The sequence below is a fragment of the Lissotriton vulgaris genome, chromosome 11 (assembly GCF_964263255.1).
Source record: "Lissotriton vulgaris chromosome 11, aLisVul1.2, whole genome shotgun sequence".
NCBI lineage: Eukaryota > Metazoa > Chordata > Amphibia > Caudata > Salamandridae > Lissotriton > Lissotriton vulgaris.
In genome coordinates, this window is record NC_141699.1 from 49,435,658 (window position 1) to 49,452,372 (window position 16,715).

General features: G+C 48.2%; 1 protein-coding gene and 1 long non-coding RNA gene across 2 annotated transcripts in view; one reads left to right on the top strand and one right to left on the bottom strand.

Annotated features, from left to right (window-relative positions):
* The window catches only part of LOC147678936 (CD5 antigen-like), a 385,256-nt gene that overhangs the window by 70,567 nt on the left and 297,974 nt on the right, over positions 1–16,715 (bottom strand). The gene's annotated exons all lie outside the window — the stretch shown is intronic.
* LOC147678937 (uncharacterized) lies at positions 2,337–5,426 on the top strand. The gene is made up of 3 exons (XR_015300990.1): positions 2,337–2,435; positions 3,190–3,315; positions 5,111–5,426. It is a non-coding gene; the product is annotated as an uncharacterized LOC147678937 (long non-coding RNA).

Here is a 16,715-nt window from a genome sequence, read left to right on the forward strand (position 1 = left end):
GCTTGTTTTCAGTTTTTTTTTTACGATTTTGCTTCTTATCTATCCCTCTCTTTTCCTAGCTGTATATTTTTGTCTTTTCTGCTATTTTTCTTTACTTTTAAACTACTTTTGTAAACTCTTTTCTTTTCTTCTTCCCTATCCTATTCTTTCTTAATTTTCTACTTCTTCCTACCTTACCTGCCCAGACCATGGTCAAGCCAGGCGCCGTGAAGCTGCCCAGGCACTTGAGGGCCGCAGCGGCGGCGGGGAGTAGTGCTGGACCCAGTGGCAGGACAGCAGGCGTGAGATCGAGGGGGGAGCAGGTGACGCGCCGGGAGATATTCAGCCCGGAGGAAGTGGGCGCGCTGGTCTACTTCGTCCAGCGCCGCCTGCCCAGGACCATCGCGGGAGGCGGCAGGATCGCGGCCGGCGGCTATAACATGCGGGAGCGCCGGAAGCGGTGGGAGAAGGTGTGCTGGGCCATATCCCACCTCTACGGGGTCCAGCGCACCTACAGCCAGGTCACCCATCGCTGGACGGACCTCCTGGACCGCGAGCGCGACCTGCTGGACCAGCTCGGCTTGGAGATCCCCGGGCTTGGTGAGTAGTAGTAGCCATTGGCATTTAATCACTCACTACTATGATGTTTTCTCCTGCTCTGTGTTGTTGTATTGCAAATATTTGTTTTTTACATGGAGCAAGCCAATAATGCCGCTGATGACGATTACATTGTAGTTAAATTATATTTCAAAATCTTCTGTGCATTTCAGGTGCACTGCTCTCCTTCTCAGTGGGGTTGCTACTATGCTTATTTGTTTTCTATTTCGTGGTCTCATTGGCCTGAGTAACTATTATGTATGAGTGTACTTAACAGAACTGCGTAATGCTAGACACTAGGGGGCAGATTACATTTACAAGCCCCTTGCGCCACGTTTACGTTGCCTTGCGTGACGCAACAGCGGCGTAAACGTGCCGCATCCCTGCAAGTCATTTACAGCATGACGCATCTAGGGAGATGCGTCACGTTATAAAGCCATGGGCCTGCACCACAATGGGTGCGTTCCTAGTACGCAGGGTGGGCGGTCCAGCGGCTGTGCGCCTCGCAAAATTGCCTGCGTGAAATCTACAAGATTTAACGCAGGCACTTCTGCGACGCTGCTACGTCAATTCAATTCCTTATGTCTGCTCGAAGCAGGCGAAAGGACTGACACAGCATGTAAAGTATTGGGTGGCCCTGAGCATTACTGGAGTTGCATTGCGTTGGCGACGTGACTCCAGCGATGCGCCGCTCTTACGTGACGAGATGCGTCACGCAAGTGCCTACCCTTGCGCCAGGGCGCGCCGCATTGTAAATGAGGCACATCTGCCGTGTCGCAAGGGTAGTTTTGCGTGACGCATTTGATCTGGCGCATCTCTGGAGATGCGCCAGAACGCGTAAGTAAGTATGCCCCTAAGGGGCAGAATTGCAATTACCGTCGCATCCCTGCAAAGTAGCAGGGATGCGCCATTAATTGTGCGGCCCGCTACCACCACCAAACATGGTGCGCCGTATTTGCAATGCGGCTCCCCATGGGCCCAAAACGTCACCGAAGCTTTACTGCTGGAGTTGCGTCGCAACGATGGCGCAGCTCCATCAATGCTCTGGGGTACCCTATCTCCCCAATGCTGGGTCAAGCCGTACGTCTGCTTCAAGCAGGTGCAGGGTTTGTGTGACGCATCATTGTCCTAAAGGTGACTGATTGATATTTTGTAGATTTCCCTCAGCCACTATTAGGATGTGTTCCAGCGCAGGAATGCCCTCCCTTGCGCCGGAACGCCCCCTGATGGCGCAGGGCTTTATAACGGGATGCATCTCCCAAATGCGTCACGTTGTTATAATATTATACGCCGCACCATGGCGCCCTTTTTTGTTTAGCTGCTGCGTCACAAAAGTCACGCAAGAACGGCGCAAAAGAGCCGCAAGGGCTTAAATCTGCCCCTTCCTTTGTAACCCTGACAATAAGAAAAATAGTGGCGGTGGATTGATAGTTTGACTATTTAAATGACTGGTAATGTAGCAGGCAACTGTTAGTGTTGTCACTGATCTGACTGAAATCACAATGGAGTTTGTCTGTCACTTTGCGTCTTGCCTGCGGACTGCTGCCTGCCAGTCCTAGGTGAACGTTTCAGTACTTTGTTTAGTGAGTTACGTGACTTTCGAAGTCACAGGTCCGCAAATAAATAAAAAGTAACCATAATCAATATAATTTCGCGGAAATATTTTGTTATTGTTCTTTTGAAATGTTTGATTTGGTTGACATTGACAAGCAACAATCATCCATGTTTTCTGTTCTTTCTTTCATGTTGTACGTCAGCTCCCCCCAGGGGCGAGAGGAGGACACAGGAGCAGCAGGCGGCGGATGCTGTTCATCAACAGGGCCAGGATCGGGCAGGCGAGGGCTCCTCTGCTGGCCCCAGTAAGTTTTCATTTTAGACTAGTACCTATTTTTCCTAGCGTTCCTCATTTGAATTTTTTCAAAATTGTCTTTGCTCTTCTTGTAGACTGTATCTAAATTCTTATCCTGCCTCTACTATGACTCCCTGTGGTATTACTAGATTATTCTTATTAGTCTGTCTGTGTAGCTAACTAAGATTGCACGGTTGGCGAAACTCCCATGATTCTAGTCAGCAATAGCTCTATCAACTTAGTGCAGTCCTCTGGGATTGTCCATAATGTCTTTTGAAGTGTTCTATCTGGACTCATGCTTGCAAAAATTGCAAAACCTTTCGTTCAGTCACTCTAGTCTGGAGGACCAAAAAACACAGATTGTATTTAAATTTAAAAGCTTTATTAAAAGTAAACACATTTATTAAAATGAAGTCATAATAAAACTAAACGTTTAACTGATAATGGAAAAGTGGTTAGTGCTGACGATTAATTGAAGACATTTCTTGTGGTCGAGCCGAGCTCTCACCTGGTTTCAACTTGATCTTGTTGTTAGAAGTCCATCTTCTGTCTGTGTGGAGAAAAATGGTGCGTGTTAAAAAATCAGCCTTCATCAGTTGTGCCAAAAAGTGCAGCAAGACAACCTTCCCTGGAAAAAGGGACATTTTTTTTAACTTTAACGTAGACAGTCACAAATTACATTGTTTTCACATGTCTTCATTCCTAGACCAAATACTAGTGACTAGTGAGTGCTTTATTCTAAGATTCTTAAATGTACTTTGTAGGTGGAACATCTGGTGGCGGGGCCAGTGTGGTGGTGGTGCTCGACACGGAGGCGGAGGGCAATTCATCATCAGGGGAGGAGGCGGCGGCGCCGGATGTGAGAGTTGAGACGGTGGTGGCGGCCAGAGGTAAGCTCTTATATATTCCTTACTTATTGAGATTGAAGACTAGCTGGGAAGGCAAGAATATGAGATGCATGGCTGGGTGAATGATGAAGCAATGATGGGTGGAAGGACAACAGCCTGGGTGGGTGACACAGAAACTGTATGTGTCCATATACCTGGATCATGCTACTATCTGACTCTTAGATAGCATATGTGTATCTAGAGCAGGGGTACTCCTAGTACGGCCCGCGGGCCGGTGGTGGCCCGGCAAGCCTTCGTTGGCGGTGCGCTGACCTTGCAGACAATCACTGCTCCCCCGGCCCCCACAGAGCAGAGGCTTTTTTGTATTTCACCTGTTAGCGCCCCTGCATCTCCACTCTGACAATCACTGCTCCCCCGGCCCCCACAGAGCAGAGTGGAGATGCAAGGCCACAAAGAGGTGAAATAGAACTAAGCCTCTGCTCTGTGGGGCCGGGCAAGCAGTGATTGTCAGGGTGGAGAAGCAGGGGCGCTAAAACAAACAAAGCCTCAATAATATGTTAATGGTCTTTTAAAGACCTGTTAAGTACTTTGGTGTTGTTGTCTGTGTGTGCGCGTTGAGGAAGCGGTCTCAACCCGGGCTGAAGGCTGACACAGATAGACACACACACAGTGAGATGACAGAGGGAGAGGGAGGGCAGGAGGGAGAGAGAGATGGAGGGAGGGCAGGAGGGACAGCAGGAGGGAGAGAGATGTATGTAAATGCTGGGTCTGGTGGCTCAGTGGATGAGGGCATCTGCTGCAGGGACCTGTGTGCAACCTCATGGTCACAAGTTATCGTTTTGCTTTAGCCCCGCCCCCTCTGACTCCGCCCCCACCAGTGCGGCCCTCGGCCCCAAACTACACTGTAAATGTAGCCCCTGAGAGAAAGTTTGTGAGTACCCATGATCTAGAGAGAGTAGACGGTCAGTGGATGAACTAAGTGTAACTTTGAAGAGCATGTAACACTAACACTGCACCCGCACGTCCGTTCCAGTGTAGGAAAGGCAAGGAAAAGAACTTTTAATTTTGTCCAAATACTACCATAAATAGTAGCAGTAGTTTGTATTGCAAGCACTGCATAGATCCGGTTATTATGGTGGCCACTCCCTACCTCTCTTAATAAGTTTAGTAGTACTCAGTCATTCATGTGTGGGTGTATCACTGCCTGTCACTCAATAAAAAGCAAAGCACCTAAAGTCATCCCATATATAAGCAAAAACATCCCATGTGAAGTGATAGATAATCAGATTATTTATCTTCTTCAATTTTCCATTTCTAGTACTCATTTCCACTGTAGGGTGAAAGTTAAATTAATTAAGCAGTAGCCCTTGAGTTGTAACAGAGTATTCTCAGTGCCACCCGTAATAGAAAAGTAAGAGATTCACCACCTGCATGTACTGGACGGGTACAGTAACGCAACGGCAACGCAAGTCTAGGTCACTCCTCATGGCGTGCGTCTCTTTTTCTCGGGTGCAAGTTTACCGCGCTGGCATTATGCCGGCTTGCAGAAAATAACGTACCAATTTTCCAAAACAAGAGACAAGAAGAAGAATAAGACTGGTGTACTTTCATAGTCGACTCCAATGGAAGTCCACAGTGCTCATAGAATTTGTTCCTTAAACTCCCACTAATGTTAGAGCAAGGATGAAGAAGTGTGAGGTTAGATAGATACTGGCCTCAATAGTTATGTAATGCGCTTGCAAGTTGCTAGTTGTACTGCAGCACACATTTCTGCTGAATGATTGAGTTAATCTTAAAGAGCATTGGTTACAGACTATGTCTTTCTTTCTTCATATAGGTTCTCCTTCCAAACGAACAAGGAGGAAGGAGCTGGCTAGAGCGGCCCGGCAACGGAGAATCGAGGCCACTGTTGCGGAATATCGGCGGCTGGTGGCCCTGGAGGACGTGGAAAGTGTGCGGTCGACAACAACGACAACGTCGTCCTCCGTGGCCTCACCGGCTGCCACCGTGACCCAGCACAGTGGTCCACCGAGACTGAGCCGGGCTGCCAAAGGCAAACGCCACCGCCGAGCAGCAAGGCCAACAGCTGCTTCTCACAGGCCTTGCACCTGCAAGGCAGTGAAGGCACGCCTGCGCCGCACCACCCTGATGGTGTCCCGCCTTCAGCAGGAGCTCGCCTTGCTCCGCGAGGAGCATGATGCCCTGGCCCAAAAAGTGAACAGCATCCACCCATAGTGTCCCTTGCCCCTTTTTTAGAGACTTTTGGGGGGTGGGAATTGGGAGTTGGGTTTTTGGGGACTTTTGAAGGACAATCGTTGGGGTTAGGGAGGGTCTTGCGGGAGATTATTTTGTTAGGGATATAAATATACTTTTTCAAACTTTATCTGAGCATACCTGTTTTTTACTGCTTGCCTGGTGGGTGGGGGTTTAACGTTGACTGTTTTCCTGAAAGTTTAGTTCCATTTTCTTCCTTTAAGTGTAAATGCCCAAATGTTTTCAACACTAAGTGCCTCTCACAGACTAAGTGAAGTGAATCCAAGAGTCCTAGGACTTTAGTAGTACTACCTTCAGGCTCTCGTCTCTCGTACTAATACTCCATTATACCCCCAAACCACCAAACGCTTATCTTACCTGTAATTTGTGTTTGAAAGTAGGGCTAGGCCCAGGGCTGGCTCCACGGGAAACACCGAATAACGTTGGCAATCTTGGTCGGATAAAATTTCCTCATAGCGGTGGTAGTAGTGGTGTGACACAGTGGCAGTTGCATGCCTATGAAAAAAAAGAAAATGAAATCTGGTTTGTCCTCCTGAGCAATTCAACGGTACAACTGAGAATATAGCAGGTGACAGAAGTACAGTAGAGCAGTGCCACATTGTAGCCTAACAAATGGTAAAGTATAACTACTAATTCGGTTGAAGTTCTTTCACATTAGCAATGGTTCTTTGTCAAGCAGAGTAAGAATATATCATCGACAACTGTGGAAAGAAAGAATGCGACAGTACAGGGCCTGTGTGGAATTATTGATAACTATATTCAACATAAGGTCTCTGTAGCCAGATACCCGAGAGCCTTGCTGGTCACTATAAATCCATTCACAACAACACTCAATGGGGTTGGTCTGGAAGGTGTCACGTTTACTCCCCGTGATCCAGTCGATGCAAATATGGTTCCACCTCCAAATGTCACCAACACCCAGAAGTGTAAACACAGGGTGTTCGAGGCATTAGGCGAGGGAGAAAAATAACAAACTAAAATAAAAAATGTGGGATGGGTAAAGGTAGGGTCAGCAGGGAAAGGATACCTGTAAGAGAAGACAAGACAGGCATCAGTGAAGTGATGTCCTAACATACAAGGGTACTCTCATATAGTCTCACTAAATAGTCTGCAAGTCTCCCGCCTACTCATGGGAAATGTAGTTTCATAGTACGGTAGGCGCTTAGGGGCTGCGTAACCTGACAGAAGGTATAGTAGATAGAAAAGGAGAAATTGCTTTTTTTCTAGGTGTCCCCTCACTCACCAGGGTTGCCCCTTGGTGACATGCTTCATCATTGGGGCCATCCCAGTCCTCTACGGCCTGGGGCGTGCTGCGACTTGCGAATTACGTAGGAGCACTTACAAATGACTATGTGTGGTGCAGATAGTGGAGTGGACTAAGTGATGTGTTAAGGGATCAATGTAGAAGCCGAGAGAGAGCAAAGAAATGCAGTCACAGTCAGAGAAAAAGGCAAGGGATACTGTATCTATGTGGTTGTAGTGGTCCTGTTGGAAGTGGTAAGTAAGTTGCCCGCAGAAAAAAAATCCTCCTATTAGCGGCACTCCTCCATTGCAGCCGACGCTTCGTCCACCGATGTTGGTCACCAGAAGACACCCTGTCCACTGCCTGCCTGATGCTGAATTGTGGCTCGCTACTGTGAAGCCTGACTCCATCCTTTTTTCCCCATTGCAGAGACTGAAACCCGGCCTGTAATTATTCAACGAAAAACAGGAAGTGATATAATATTACAACACCACTGATAAATAAATATAAGGTATGTAGGCTGTGGAGTGCAAAAAGTCACAATTTGTTTTTCCTAGTAGACAGACAGTACAATGTTTTTGAAAGTGCGTACTCTGAGTCACCTTTTGAAGGATAAGTAAGTATGGGCAAATTAATGTAGCGGATCTTGCCCCTCAAGCTAGGTGTACTGTAAACTGTGTTTTAGAACAAAAATAGATCTTCCTAGCAGTGCTCCCACCCAAAAAACGAGGCCTAGCAGAAAACTGGAGACAAAACTTACTTTGAAAGTAAAAGTAGGCCGAAGTACCCTAATTACCCATTACCCCCCGTGGATTGTATTCAAACCACTTGCAAGCAACCAAGCAAAAGTAGCCATAGCCAGCATCGCTCCAAGACTCGAAATCCCCCCCACTCAAACACATGCAATAGAAATACTGCTAACCCTAACGAACCCTAAGTTAAGAATAGTGGCAAAGGCTTTCTTTAACTATGCCAAATCCCCCCTTTCCCACCATGGATTTTCTTCAAATGACTTGCAACCAAAATTACACATTCTCACGAGTGCTCTAAGACCCCAGAACTCAGTTTGAAAAATCTAGAACACCCCGATACACATGCAATCCTGCTGCTAGGGCTAACCCTAACGAACCCTAAGTTACAAAAAGTGCCAAAACTAAAGGCTTTTCCGCGCGGATTTTGTCCCAACCACTTCTACCCGGTATTAGACCTTCCCAGGAATGCCCCAAGACCCGGCAACCCACCCGCCAAGAAGCATAACACCCCCAAACAGGCCAAAAGCAAAATCTCATACTTGCAATATTTCTGGGCCTTCGGTCCAAACGCGCTGCGTAGCTAGGCCATAAGTCGGGGTTGGCACGACGGATTTCCTGAAAAGCAAATGCAATCAAGATTAGAGTGTCCCAGCAGTGCTCCCAGACCACGAAACTCACCCGCAAACAGACGGAACCCCCCCTAAGAGCACCTCAAAGGCAAGCAAGTCATCAAAAACACAAAAAAAATTCCGCCTGGGATTTGGTCCAAAACACTTTTATCCGGTATTAGAGCTTCCCAGCAATGGCCCCAGAGCCGTCAACCCAGGAGAAAACGAGTAGAAGACCCCCAAACAGCCAAAGAGCAAAAGTACAAAAATGGGGACTTAGTCACTTTTTCACAAATTTCCCAAATCACTCCGCGCGCGCTCTGCAGCTAGGCCCTAAGTCCCCTCAGCCACCATGGATTTGCTTCAAACCTCTTGCAAAGTAAAGTATATATAGCCAGCAGTGCTCCCACACCACGAAACTCACCCGCAAACACCAGCAAGCCCCCCAAACAGGCCCCCGAAAACGCTACATAGAGCAAAATGTCAGAAATAGCCCAAAAAAAAATCGGCCTGGATTTTGTCCCAACCACTTCTACCCGGTATTAGACCTTCCCAGGAATGCCCCAAGACCCGGCAACCCACCCGCCAAGAAGCATAACACCCCCAAACAGGCCAAAAGCAAAATCTCATACTTGCAATATTTCTGGGCCTTCGGTCCAAACGCGCTGCGTAGCTAGGCCATAAGTCGGGGTTGGCACGACGGATTTCCTGAAAAGCAAATGCAATCAAGATTAGAGTGTCCCAGCAGTGCTCCCAGACCACGAAACTCACCCGCAAACACCAGCAAGCCCCCCAAACAGGCCCCCGAAAACGCTACATAGAGCAAAATGTCTGAAATAGCCCAAAAAAAATCGGCCTGGATTTTGTCCCAACCACTTCTACCCGGTATTAGACCTTCCCAGGAATGCCCCAAGACCCGGCAACCCACCCGCCAAGAAGCATAACACCCCCAAACAGGCCAAAAGCAAAATCTCATACTTGCAATATTTCTGGGCCTTCGGTCCAAACGCGCTGCGTAGCTAGGCCATAAGTCGGGGTTGGCACGACGGATTTCCTGAAAAGCAAATGCAATCAAGATTAGAGTGTCCCAGCAGTGCTCCCAGACCACGAAACTCACCCGCAAACAGACGGAACCCCCCCTAAGAGCACCTCAAAGGCAAGCAAGTCATCAAAAACACAAAAAAAATTCCGCCTGGGATTTGGTCCAAAACACTTTTATCCGGTATTAGAGCTTCCCAGCAATGGCCCCAGAGCCGTCAACCCAGGAGAAAACGAGTAGAAGACCCCCAAACAGCCAAAGAGCAAAAGTACAAAAATGGGGACTTAGTCACTTTTTCACAAATTTCCCAAATCACTCCGCGCGCGCTCTGCAGCTAGGCCCTAAGTCCCCTCAGCCACCATGGATTTGCTTCAAACCTCTTGCAAAGTAAAGTATATATAGCCAGCAGTGCTCCCACACCACGAAACTCACCCGCAAACACCAGCAAGCCCCCCAAACAGGCCCCCGAAAACGCTACATAGAGCAAAATGTCAGAAATAGCCCAAAAAAAAATCGGCCTGGATTTTGTCCCAACCACTTCTACCCGGTATTAGACCTTCCCAGGAATGCCCCAAGACCCGGCAACCCACCCGCCAAGAAGCATAACACCCCCAAACAGGCCAAAAGCAAAATCTCATACTTGCAATATTTCTGGGCCTTCGGTCCAAACGCGCTGCGTAGCTAGGCCATAAGTCGGGGTTGGCACGACGGATTTCCTGAAAAGCAAATGCAATCAAGATTAGAGTGTCCCAGCAGTGCTCCCAGACCACGAAACTCACCCGCAAACACCAGCAAGCCCCCCAAACAGGCCCCCGAAAACGCTACATAGAGCAAAATGTCTGAAATAGCCCAAAAAAAATCGGCCTGGATTTTGTCCCAACCACTTCTACCCGGTATTAGACCTTCCCAGGAATGCCCCAAGACCCGGCAACCCACCCGCCAAGAAGCATAACACCCCCAAACAGGCCAAAAGCAAAATCTCATACTTGCAATATTTCTGGGCCTTCGGTCCAAACGCGCTGCGTAGCTAGGCCATAAGTCGGGGTTGGCACGACGGATTTCCTGAAAAGCAAATGCAATCAAGATTAGAGTGTCCCAGCAGTGCTCCCAGACCACGAAACTCACCCGCAAACAGACGGAACCCCCCCTAAGAGCACCTCAAAGGCAAGCAAGTCATCAAAAACACAAAAAAAATTCCGCCTGGGATTTGGTCCAAAACACTTTTATCCGGTATTAGAGCTTCCCAGCAATGGCCCCAGAGCCGTCAACCCAGGAGAAAACGAGTAGAAGACCCCCAAACAGCCAAAGAGCAAAAGTACAAAAATGGGGACTTAGTCACTTTTTCACAAATTTCCCAAATCACTCCGCGCGCGCTCTGCAGCTAGGCCCTAAGTCCCCTCAGCCACCATGGATTTGCTTCAAACCTCTTGCAAAGTAAAGTATATATAGCCAGCAGTGCTCCCACACCACGAAACTCACCCGCAAACACCAGCAAGCCCCCCAAACAGGCCCCCGAAAACGCTACATAGAGCAAAATGTCTGAAATAGCCCAAAAAAAATCGGCCTGGATTTTGTCCCAACCACTTCTACCCGGTATTAGACCTTCCCAGGAATGCCCCAAGACCCGGCAACCCACCCGCCAAGAAGCATAACACCCCCAAACAGGCCAAAAGCAAAATCTCATACTTGCAATATTTCTGGGCCTTCGGTCCAAACGCGCTGCGTAGCTAGGCCATAAGTCGGGGTTGGCACGACGGATTTCCTGAAAAGCAAATGCAATCAAGATTAGAGTGTCCCAGCAGTGCTCCCAGACCACGAAACTCACCCGCAAACACCAGCAAGCCCCCCAAACAGGCCCCCGAAAACGCTACATAGAGCAAAATGTCTGAAATAGCCCAAAAAAAATCGGCCTGGATTTTGTCCCAACCACTTCTACCCGGTATTAGACCTTCCCAGGAATGCCCCAAGACCCGGCAACCCACCCGCCAAGAAGCATAACACCCCCAAACAGGCCAAAAGCAAAATCTCATACTTGCAATATTTCTGGGCCTTCGGTCCAAACGCGCTGCGTAGCTAGGCCATAAGTCGGGGTTGGCACGACGGATTTCCTGAAAAGCAAATGCAATCAAGATTAGAGTGTCCCAGCAGTGCTCCCAGACCACGAAACTCACCCGCAAACACCAGCAAGCCCCCCAAACAGGCCCCCGAAAACGCTACATAGAGCAAAATGTCTGAAATAGCCCAAAAAAAATCGGCCTGGATTTTGTCCCAACCACTTCTACCCGGTATTAGACCTTCCCAGGAATGCCCCAAGACCCGGCAACCCACCCGCCAAGAAGCATAACACCCCCAAACAGGCCAAAAGCAAAATCTCATACTTGCAATATTTCTGGGCCTTCGGTCCAAACGCGCTGCGTAGCTAGGCCATAAGTCGGGGTTGGCACGACGGATTTCCTGAAAAGCAAATGCAATCAAGATTAGAGTGTCCCAGCAATGCTCTCAGACCATGAAACTCACCCACAAACAGACGGAACCCCCCCTAAGAGCACCTCAAAGGCAAGCAAGTCATCAAAAACACAAAAAAATTTCCGCCTCGGATTTGGCACAAACCACTTTTAGTGCTTCCCAGCAATGGCCCCAGACCCGTCAACTCACCTGCAAAGAGGTAGAACAACACCCCCACAAGTGCTGAGTCTTTCTTCATTGGGCGTAAACCAGCCCTCTGCTTTGATGGAAATAGGAGTCTGGAGGAGGAGGATAGAGGAGCATGTTCTTCTGAACTTGTGAACCTGAGGAATGCAGACTGCGGCACCTTCAAATAAATTAGCAAACAAGTGAAGACAGTTCTGCTGATGGGCTTGTCTTTGTGATAATCTGATTAAAGTTTGAATTATATTAACTGTGCACAACAAAGAAAGACAGACACACAGGAATAAAAGTGAATAAGGATGAAAAAGAAAGTTATTGATTCGTTGTCTCATTTTCAGGGCTCGAAGTCGGAATCACGGTCCAGGAATAAGAATAAGGCTTCGTCATCATACTCTGCGAATTCAGCCCGGGTGAGGTCAGTGCCACCTGACAGAGTAGAAATTCCCTCATCTATGGTGCTGGCCACCTCCTCTTCATCCGGCACGCTCTCTCGTACTCTTATATCTGGTGGTATGAGGTGCTGATTCATCTTGATCATTGTTAACCTCTCCACATTTTTGGGCGAGAGGCGGCTCCGTTTGGGAGTTACAATCCCACCAGCCGCACTGAAAACCCGTTCAGAAGACACACTTGCGAGTGGGCAAGACAAGTAGTTTAAAGCCAGGTTGGTGAGCTGTGGCCACAATTCTTTTTTCCCATGCCAATACGCCAATGGGTCAGAATTAACATAGACCTCTGTGGAGTCATTCAGATAGTCCTTCACCATCGACTCAAGGTCCTCCTCCAAGGTTCCTCCACTTTGCGTAGCTCTTGCTGTGCCTCTGGCCTTTTGAGAACCAAACCCACGCAGAGCTAGCCAATCCTCTTCAGCCTCCAATGTTTCTGCTGTCTTTCGTGCAGATGATGCGGTTGCCGGTGTCTTTAACGGCTGAGAGGTCACTTGTGCCACAGCCACAGGTGCAGAAGTGGATTGTTTTGACTGGGGATGGCCTGCTGATGTACTGCCATTTCCTTCAATTTCCAGCCGTTCTGTTTCAAACTTCTTGGCTGACAAGGCTAGCCAACGTTTGTACTTTGTAACATCTTCATCAGCAAAAGAAAAGAATGCTCTGCCTGCCAGCGCCTTTTTGTAGCGTGGATCCAGAATAGTAGCACAAATGTAATGCTGTTCTGAGTGGATCTTTTGAAGACGTTCATCACCTTGTAGGAGCTCTAATAATTGCTCAGCCAGAAGCAAAGAAGAGCCTTTCTTTTTGTCATCTTTTCGAAACACAGAACACACCTCCTTCAGTTGGTCCTCCAGCATGTACAACAATGGGATAGCTTTTCCCAAATTAGAGTCCTCCTTGCTGACTGCACGCGTGAAGACCTCAAAAGGACGAAGCATGCGTGTTAGGCTTTCAACTATGTTCCATTGCGGCCCACCCATCCTCAGCTCCTCTATACCCTCTTTCAAGAAATATTGATCGAGTTGCGTATACTGCTCATACAGACGCTCAAGCATGTAGAAGGTTGAGTTCCAACGTGTTACCACCTCCTGGATGAGTGCTTTCACTGGCATTTGACATTGATATAGCATGCTCCTCAGCTGCTTGCGGGCCTTAAAAGAATGCCTGAAATGCTTGCAAATTTTTCGGCAGTTCTCCAATACACTGGACGCTGCACTGAGTTTATTACCCAAGAATTTTTGGACAACCAGGTTTATACAGTGCGCCAAACACGGCACTCTGAAATAGTAACCGTCCCTCATGGCCTTAACTATATTGGAGCCATTGTCCGTGGAAACATAACCAACCTTGCGTTTTAGTGGGGACAGACAGTTAAGGACCTTTGTGTTAAAGACATCCAAAATGTTTTCTGCTGTGTGACGTTTATCCAAACCAAACATGGCTAGTGTTGCATGTTTCCGAGCACCTTTAAAAACAATGTTAGTGTCAACACCTGAGTTTAGCTTTGCTTTAGCCCCTGAAAAAGAGACCCAGTGTGCAGTGATGCACATGTAATCAGCGCCTGCGCCACTGCTCCACATGTCTGTTGTCAGATGTATAGTGTGAACAGCACTCTTCTGCAAAGCTGCCCCAATCGCCTTCAGAACATCTTCATGTAGTGCTGGAACCGCAACTCGGGCAAAATAGAACCGGCTAGGAACCTTCCATTTAGGGCAGAGCGCTGCCACTAATTCTAGAAAACCAACCCCTTCGACAAAAGAAAAAGGGAGAAGGTCCAGAGCTAGCATTTTAGCCAGCTTAGTGTTATACAGACGGGTCATTGGGTGGTTGCGTTCATATTGCGCTTCTGTAAACAACATCTTTTTAATGTTGCCCTGGACCAATGATTTACGGGATGATGATCTCTTCGACCCAGTTACGCTCGCTGATGAACTTTTCCGCATTGATGTCTCACTCTCTCCCACACTCTTAGTGTGGCTCCCATGGGGTGTGCTGCTGACATGGGAACTGGGTGTAAGTGAAGTGTTTGGATCGTCTTCTTCTACCTCCTCGTCATCAGCAGATGACAAATCAACGTTTTCATTACGTGCAATTCCGGCTTTCTTGACCGCCTCTAGGTGCGGAAACCATTCGACAGGGTGCCTTCTCTCAAGATGACCTCTCTGGCCTCCGGTACCATAGTTAGAACCAAGCTTACCACGACTATATCGAAGCTTACAAAGGCTACAAATGGCTACGTTTTCCTTTTTTGGGCAAACACTAAAGAAGTCCCAAACTGGAGACTTGAAATGTCTTCGGGGGCCGCCGCCGGAGGAGGCGTCGATACTGGTGGTGGTGGTCCTGCTGCTAATGACAGATGAAGTGGAGGATGTGGATTGCCGAACTTCAGTACGTTTTGCACTTTCACCACCACGAATTGAGGTCGAGGACGAGGTGGGTACCTTCTTGCGAGGAAGAAATATGGAAGCGGTAGGTTTTGGTGTACTACTTAACTCCAAATCTAATGATTCCATTTCCATTGCCTCCTCGCCGACATCATCATCACGCTCAGCAGCTTCTCGGGATAGGGTCAAAATGTCTCTTTGCTGCATGCCCGGTGGGGCTGCAGTGACCTTTGTGATGACTGGCTCGTCGTCATCGTGAGAGGCTTCATCACCAGCAGTATCTGTCACTTCTTGTTGAGCCTCATCACACTCCATAGGTTTGAGTTTTTGGACGACCTTCCTTTTACGCTTAGGTACCGGTGGCAGATCATGGTGTGCCTCTGCCTCACTGTCAGACCGCAGTTGTCGTGGTTCCCAAGACAGATCACTTGCACCAGAACGAGGTGGGCTTGAAGAAGATGTAGACACCCCCCTTGATCTTTTCCTTGCTAGGGATGTGGAAGACAATGAATGATCATCAGGAGGAGTGGCTTCCAATGATACCTCAGCTTCATTGTCGATTTCCAAATGTGCCCCTACTTCGGGAGGAACAACTATTGTGGGCACTTGTGAACGTCCATGCACCTTTGCTTGCGCATCTCCTTTTGCTGCCTCTCCTTCCACATGTACTTGGGCGTGTACTTGCACATGGTGTTGTTGTTGCGGCTGTGGTTGTTCAACACTTGTCAGATGAGTTACAACAACCTGTGTTGATTCAGGGACATTGCTGCTACTTTCTTGCGATGAGCCAACATCACTGGTCGATGGTGATTGGAGAAGTACACTGACTGCCTCTGAAGCACTCAAGGGCTTTGACTTAAGTTGGCGTGGTGGTGGAGGCACTGAACCCAATGGAGCAGGGGTGCTGCTCTCAGGTTGGTCCCCAGCAGATCCTGCTGCTGCAGGCGTACTTTTTCTTTTGCTCCCAAAAAAAGTGGCGGGTGACACACCAGCCTCCTTGGTAACTTGCTTCTTCTGCTCCTTACTAGCAACTTTCTTGCTAGAGGAGCTACGGAGAACTTTCTTTGGGGCCATCTTCTTCAGAGCAGGTCAGACAGCAGGCCGCAGTTGCACGAATTGTAGAGTTGTCTGAGGCCAGACGTGACGTCGCGTGACGTTATGCTGCACACACACACCGCTGCAGGACTTCTTCCTGGCACTGGTGGTTCTCTTGAGTCTTGTGCACCTAAAAAAAATGGAAGACAGAGGAACATCAGTTCAGTTATAGAGCACAAAAAAATCGAAAAACACTGCAAAATCAGCACAATCCCAATCCATCCATGCCCTCCATAATGTTTAAATTCAAGACAACCCACAGAAAGACTAGGCCCATGCAAGACTCACTACCCCTGGGCATAAATAAAGGTTGAAAAGTAGGCAAAATGGTTGGAGGCCTAACAACAAAGCCTGCATTCAAAATGGCCACTTGCCTGCCAGCACATGGCCAGTGCCTGTAGCTGCACTCAAAATGGCCACCAGCCACATGGCATGTCCCTCCCCATGAACACCCCCAAAAATCGAAAAACACTGCAAAATCAGCACAATCCCATTCCATCCATGATGTTTAAATTCAAGACAGCCCACAGAAAGACTAGGCCCCATGCACCACTCACTACCCCTGGTCAAGGCCCCAACAACAGGTCAAAAATCGAAAAACACAAAATTTTACACAAAAAAAAATCGAAAAACACAGAAAAATCAGCACAATCCCAATTCATCTATGGCCTCCATGATGTTTAAATTCAAGACAACCCACAGAAATACTAGGCCCATGCAAGACTCACTACCCCTGGCATAAATAAAGGTTGAAAAGTAGGCAAAATGGTTGGAGGCCTAACAAGAAAGCCTGCATTCAAAATGGCCACTTGCCTGCCAGCACATGGCCAGTGCCTGTAGCTGCACTCAAAATGGCCACCAGCCACATGGCATGTCCCTCCCCATGAACACCCCCAAAAATCGAAAAACACTGCAAAATCAGCACAATCCCATTCCATCCATGATGTTT